The following is a 7,264-nucleotide window of genomic DNA, read 5'->3' on the forward strand; positions in this document are numbered from 1 at the left end:
AAGTCCATCACTGGGTCTTCTTAAATTTGAAATTTGCCATAGGCTGAGTCCTCAAAGAAAGATATATATCCTTGACATTTAAAAAAAATTAATGGAAAATCACTAAATCTCTTCAAATGCTACATTGAAATGTAGTTACAGCTCTTTCCCCATGCCCAGTGAGAATTTAATCATAGCAAAATCTTAATGTTTAATATTGAAATCTTTATCCAAGAGACCCAAAAAATGTTTTGCAAGGGGCTGCTTGACATTTCCCAAACCTACTGACATGGCTCCCTGGCTCTAATTTGGGGATGTGGCAACTAGAAAGATGACCCAGTGACCTGACTTTTACCTAAATCCATAGTTTGGGGCCCCAGAGGTCAGACCCCCAAAGGCAAAAAGCATGGGCTTGGAGGAGGGAGTCACTGCTCTTGGAATTCCTCAAAGGCTGGTTCCCATTTGCCTCCAGGATCCTCAGGAACCCCAGAGCTTCTAACTGGGCCTCATTTATGGGGTGGAGGACTCTGGCTGTTGAGGGAATAGTCTTGATTGATGGCTCTGCAGCTCAGTGTGAGTAGCGTGCCAAAAGGTCAGAGTGCCAAGGACCAGACCCAGGAGAAAGTCCCTCCTTTTCTCCATCCATGCAATTACAGAGGGTTAGCAGGCCTTTGGGGCCACTGGATTTCTATAGTGGTCACTACTGGTGCTTCTATTAGTTAGCTTTGCTGTGTAACACACAACTGGAAAACTTAGTGACTTAAAATGACAATCATTTATTGGCTCTTGATTCTGTGAGTTGGCAGTTTGGGCTGGGCTCAGCTGGGTGGTTTTATTGGTCTTGCCTGGGCTCACTCATGTGGCTCAGCTGGGGCTGGGTGATTTAGGATGGCCTGACACAGAAATCTTGAGAGATAGTAAAATGATTGTAGTTGTCTAAGCCACTAAGTTTTGGTCTAACTTGTGCAGTAATAGTAACTGTACACTGATCTTAGACAATGTCCATCTCCCTATTATCACAAGGAACACAAACAGGAGGGGCTTCCTGACAACTTGGGACACTGTGTCCAAACTGCTGGTCCTCTGTTCTCACTCAGTGCCCAGGTTAACTCTGTGTGGTGTGTGTGTGGTGTGTGTGTGTGTGTGTGTGTGTGTGTGTGTGTGTCTGCCTACCCTATTAGTCTCATTTCTCTTTCCACTCCTGGAGCCTCTCAGAGTGCCTGGCCCACAGCAGTATCAATGAATGACAGTGAAAGTTCCTACACATTGGGACCCTCATATCTGTAGCCAGACACACCTTCCTTGTTCTCCAGCAAGCCATTCTGCCCCTCTAACCTCCCTTCCACTAGACAATCTAGGAGAGAAACTTCCAGAACAGTAGGTGCCTGTGTGGTTGCCCAGTGGAAGGGACAGTGGTGGGGTCTGTAAAAGGTCTTGCTTCTCTCTTGGAAACTCTGGAAGTGTGCCCATTTCCAAAGGAATTGAAATTTGTCTGGGCTTCCTCTCAGACTGCTGTCTGCATCTCCAGCCTGTTGGAGCAGGTCCCCAGTCCTGGGAGTGTGACTCTGTAAGAGGAGCTGGGGTTTTCAAGGACTAGGAGGGTGGAGAAGGGCCAGGAAAGAGGTGGTTCCTGGGGTCAAAGCTCTCAGGGTTAAGATGCAATTTAGAGGTGTTGGCATCCATTCCCAGCCCACAAAGGTTGCCTACTCTTCAGCCTTTGCTTCACAGCTGGGTCTGGGGGATGAGCTGGGTAGGGGGAGAGTGACACACTTCGTCATCCAGGAGGCTGAGAATGGTGGGTCGGGGGATAGTGGGGGAGTGGTTGGCAGAGGAATGATGGAGGAGGAATGCTGAGTGATGGGGAATGGCAGGTGTGTGGGGGACAATAGGAGGGGTTGTGGGGACAACAAGGGAGGATGGTAGGGGATGGTGAGGGCATGGTGGAAAGAGAATGGTTGTCAGAGGAAGGATGGGAAGGACTAAGGGAGGACTGGGGGGGAATGGCAGGTGGTAGTAAGGGATGATGGGAGGTAGTGGGTGGCAAGGAATGGCTTGGGGCAAATTCCAGCATTTTTTAAAGGATCCTAACTTCAATACATATAGCTAAATGATGCTACTGGATTTTGCCCAATTACAAAAGGTATTAGGAGTTGTATGTTTAGGCTATCTCATTTTTCTGGGCAAATTCAGAGATTCTATCACATTATTAGGATTTCAGGTCTTTTGACAACCCAGTGGCAGCTAGACTCCTGTCCAGGGGCAAAACCCCCACAAGACACAATTCTGAAAACAATTTCAGCAACTTCATGGCTGCGCCTCTTCACAGTCCATCCCAGGAGGTCATGAAGCTCGGGCAGAGTGAAGTCAGAGGAGGGAGCAGGGAAAATGCCTACAGAGGCAGTTACCAGCAGCATTAGCAGGGCTCCCAGAAGGGGCAGCTGCAATCCCCCCTCGTCCCACGACCCTGGGCTGAACAGTTTTTTGGGATTTACAAGTGGAACAGGCTCAGAGTAGATCACATTCCTTAACTGCCCAGTGGACATTAGGAGTGTATGAGTGAATGAATGAATGGATGAATGAATGCCTATTTCAAAGATACATAAGTGGATGTTATCTTTGACTGATCTTGGGGCAAAATCAATCTAATTTATCCCAAAAAATGGAGGGCAAAAATGGAATCAAGGCTGTGAACAAACGGGAGAACTTTTCCTCTATCCTTTTCTAACTTTCGTTTCCTTTTGGAAATCAAGAGATATCACACCTACCTGAGTCGAAGCACAGAAAGAACACCCAAGTCCCACTTCCCAATGACTCTGGAAACTTCAGAAAGTCCCATGCTATCCAAATCGTTTCCCAAGATGCCAGAGTCAGAGGGAGGCCTGGGGGCTGATGATGTCCTTTCTGGGGAATGACCTGGAAATGGCTGCTCAGAGGGCCTTGTTCCGGGGCCCTGACGGCGCAGTTTCTGCATTTGGAGTTGCAGAATGAAGTGCGCCTCAGAAGAGCAAAATCCCCAAACCAAAGTTAGTGTCCGATTTTGGTTCCTTAACCATCTGTGGGGAAATTTTTTAGTTTGCCTGATACTCAAAAAGAAACAACAAGGGAGGAAAGGCCATTTCCTGTGACAGAGCCGTCGGGGCAGCCCACCCAGGCTTCACGTGCCTGAGTGCCCATCCTGGCAGGGCCTCATGGGCAACTTCATGGGTGGGTTTTACCTGAGCCCTGCCTGACCGACTCTTACACAGGCCAGTACCTATTACCAACCCCCAGAAGAGGGGAAGTACATCAACTAAGAGGTGCAGGAATGTGCCCAAGATACCTGGGCCTGGGTCCACAGGGTCAGCAGAGAATCCAGGTGGACATGCACTCCAGTCCTCAGTCCTTTTAATCATGTCCCCACGACTCCTTATACCAGCTCTGCATCCCCTGCCTTAGGAAGTACAATACAGCTGATGTTTAGCAAACTCTGGTTAGACTATAAGGCAGAATTATTTAGGTAGCCTGCTAATTACAAAGAAAATAATTATTTACTTAAACCCTAAAACTATCATTTTAGGTATCAGCACATAGCAATGTTAGATCCCTCTGTGAAATGGACTTATTTGGGTCCATGTTGAAAAATAGTAGAGGGAAATTCAAACTTGATAGTTATGAAAAATCACCTACATTGCACACCACTCATGGAATTTAACATCTTAGAACAATTGATTAGCTGGGGGTGTAAGGAGAACCTGAATTTGTGAATTTGCTGATTTTTTACCTTGCTACCCAAGCCAGAGAACATAAGAGATCTGGCCATTGCAGGGCTAATTAGATCCCTTTCGGCCTCCAGATTGGAAACTCCACACCCCAACTCCCCTCCCCAGGAACTGCTCCACAGACCCAGCTCTGCGAAGGACAGCCTGACTTGATTTCCTCACACCATCCCACCCACCACCAGCCTCAGCTCACTCTTGAGGCCTTAAAATGCCCCAGAGTTGGGGAATTCGAGTTGTAGTTGACTTTATTAATCATAGTTCACATGCTTCAAGTGAATAATAAGACGCAAGTATAATCGGGCTGCCTGAGACACAACCTGGGCAGAAAGAACAAAGTCAGAGCTGGTTATCGTGGCAACTCTGGGGATGCAAAATCTGCAGGCTTCTAGAGTGGATTCTTGATTGGCCTGGGGTGGGCAGATGCCAGACCTTGGGTTTCTTCTGCGGCCACGCTCAGTGCTGAGGCCAAGGGGTGTCCAAAGACCCCCAATCTTCAACAGCCCCCCAAAGCCACCTATTAAATAAAGGAATCGTACTTGTTACGGCAGAGAGGATTCAAGACAAGTCCCTTGGAGTGTCTTCCAGACAGGCGACCATACCGCGAACCTCTCTAGTGTGGAGATTCTGGAGTTGGCTCCAGCTCTGAGCCTCGTCCCAGGCCACAGTCCTACGCGGGGAGCTGTTTATTGATCAAGTAAAACTGGAGGTACATGAAGTGCACAGGAAAGATTTGGCTTGGGGCAGATGGTCCACTCCTTCATTCATTCACTCATTTATTCATGTATTCATTTACTCAGCCAAATGTTTTAAGGGCTGCCAAGGGCATTCTACTAGAGAGAGTGACAAGGGCTTCCACCCTTGCCAAGCCTTGAGCAGCCCTGGAGAGGGAGAAGGAACTGGCTAAGTGGACCAAAGCCTTCTGGCAGGGAAGTGGACGGAGAAGGAGGGGCCCGGCCTTCTCTGCTCAGGACTGTTCAGGAGGAAGTGTGCAAGTTGAACTACTTCATCATTTAGTTTTTGAATATAACAAACCTCATTAATTCAGACTCTACTAATTTTGAGTATTTCACACCAGAGTGGGTGGAAATTCCAATTCTCACAGCGCACAAAACAGATGTGAGGAAAAGAACTTTTAAACTATCATACAGGGGCCGGCCTTGTGGCGTAGTGATTAAGTTCGCACGCTCTGCTTCAACGGCCTGGGGTTTGCTGGTTTGGATCCTGGGCGCGGACCTACACACCACTCATCAAGCCCTGCTGTGGCAGTGTCCCACACAGAGCAACTAGAAGGATGTACAACTATGATATGCAACTATCTACTGGGGCTTTGGGGAGAAAAAAGGGGAAAAAAAAAGGAGGAAGATCAGCAACAGATGTTAGCTCAGGGCCAATCTTCCTCAAAAAAAGAAAAAAAAGATGACCTGCCTTAAAAAAAAAAAAACTATTACACAAATTACACCTGAGTTGTGTCTCCATTAGCATGGTGGCTTTTCAGACTTCTTCACCAGAACCCACAGGGAGAAATACATTTTACCTCATGACATGCAAACATAGTTATGTATATGCAGGCAGAACTAAAACAAAAGTTTCCCAAAACTGTACCGAACTTTGCTGGGTGTGAAGCATTCTAATCTATGATTTTCTATTTTATTTTATTTCATTTCATTTTTTGAAAAGATGCTGATCACACACACTCAACTGATTTTACAACGTATTAATGGATTGCAAACTGCAGTTTGAAAGACATCGCATCCCAGGTGATGGGGCCGGCACACTTCTGATAGCTTTTCATATCCACACTGGACGCCTGAGAACCAACTCCTCAGAAAACGCTTTTCAGCGAATGGATAATGAAGTTTGTCTATCAGTTTAACGTTGCAAAGGGCTCGCACCCCTGAAAGTGTGATAAGAAAGTGCTAGGTTAGGTAACATCTCAAAATATTGGGACAGATGTGATTTTTACCCATGACAGTTGATCATGGATGCCTAGAACTAAAACAATCCCTCACACCCTAGGAAAGCTGGGTGGGTGCTTTATATGTAATGGTAGTGATAGCATCTGAGATACAGCCCTGTGCCTTTCTTCTTGGTCCCATGGCATCTCTCAGGGACGTGTTGGCTGCATGGTCCCCACTGGCATCAGCTGCCTTCTCACAGCTCCCTGGGTTAGGGCAGGCAGTCATATTTCCGCTCTACAAAAGGGGAAACCCAGGGCCAGGGAGGTAAAGTGCCTTCCTAAGATCATTCAGTTAGTCATGAGTTGAGTTCTGCTTTTTCAATTCCTGGTCTAGAATTCTCCTGCTCTAGTGAATTCCTTACTGGTTCACCTTCCCAAGGGAGCTCATCACCATGATACTTTGGGGGCCCCTTGGCAAGAACAGCTGGGGACTTGTCCCCTGGCATCCTTTACACTTGAGATGTGAAGCCACCATGTCAGGCCTGGGGCCCATTTGGAGGAGGATGTGGCGAGTCCTGGAGACACATCTTTTATCTGGAATCACCCCAACTGGCTATGCCCCAGAGGAAGAGAGCCAGTGAAGCATATGAATACCTGGGAGAGAGCATCTAGGCTGAGAGGTAGGCGTGGGCAAAGGCCCTGAGGTCCCCTGAGGCTCCCTAGAGGCCAGTGTGGGTGGATTAGGTGAGCAAGGGGAACCACGGGACCTGAGGTGACAACCATGGCCCCTCAGTTCCTCCTGGGGACTCGGTCACTGAGAGCAGCTGGGCAAAGGCTGCTCTGAGGGGACAGCGCTGCTGTGGCCAGAGCTGCCTTGGCCTACAGGCCATGTGCTATGGGTTCTCACCCCATCCGATAGCAAGTTCTGAGTGTCTGCTGTGTTTAGAACACCACCACGATGGCTACCAGATAAAGGGTGATGCTCATTCCCTTTCTTTGGTTTTCTAGTGTTTGGTATTATTTCTTTGGAAGACAGTCCTAGATATGGGGTCACTGGGTCAAGAGGGGTTCACCTCCCTTTTCTTTTTTTTTTTATAATTTTTATTTATTTATTTTTTTTCCCCAAAGCCCCAGTAGATAGTTGTATGTCATAGCCGCACATCCTTCTAGTTGCTGTATGTGGGACGCGGCCTCAGCATGGCCAGAGAAGCAGTGCGTCGGTGCGCACCCGGGATCCGAACCCAGGCTGCCAGCAGCGGAGCGCGCGCATTTAACTGCTAAGCCACGGGGCCGGTCCTCACCTCCCTTTTCAACCAAAGTGCTGTCGATGACCCCCAAGGCCCTGCATCTCCAGCCCCCGCCAACCCCCCATCCTCACCTCCATCCTCTGTGACTCTCTCCTGCTCACTGGCTTCAGCCACACTGGCCTCCAGAATGCTCACTGACTTCAGGGCCTTTGCCCATGCTGTTCCTCTGCCTGGATGCTTTTCCCACTGATATCCACATGGCTCTCCTCTCTTCCTTCATGTCTACACTCAAATGACATATTATCCACCACCTTCCGTGACCATGCACTCCAGGCCTCCCTCTTCCCCTTCTCTGCTCTAACATACCTCTTGTTATAGATTCA

This window comes from Diceros bicornis, chromosome 24 (assembly GCF_020826845.1).
Source record: "Diceros bicornis minor isolate mBicDic1 chromosome 24, mDicBic1.mat.cur, whole genome shotgun sequence".
Taxonomy (NCBI): Eukaryota; Metazoa; Chordata; class Mammalia; order Perissodactyla; family Rhinocerotidae; genus Diceros; species Diceros bicornis.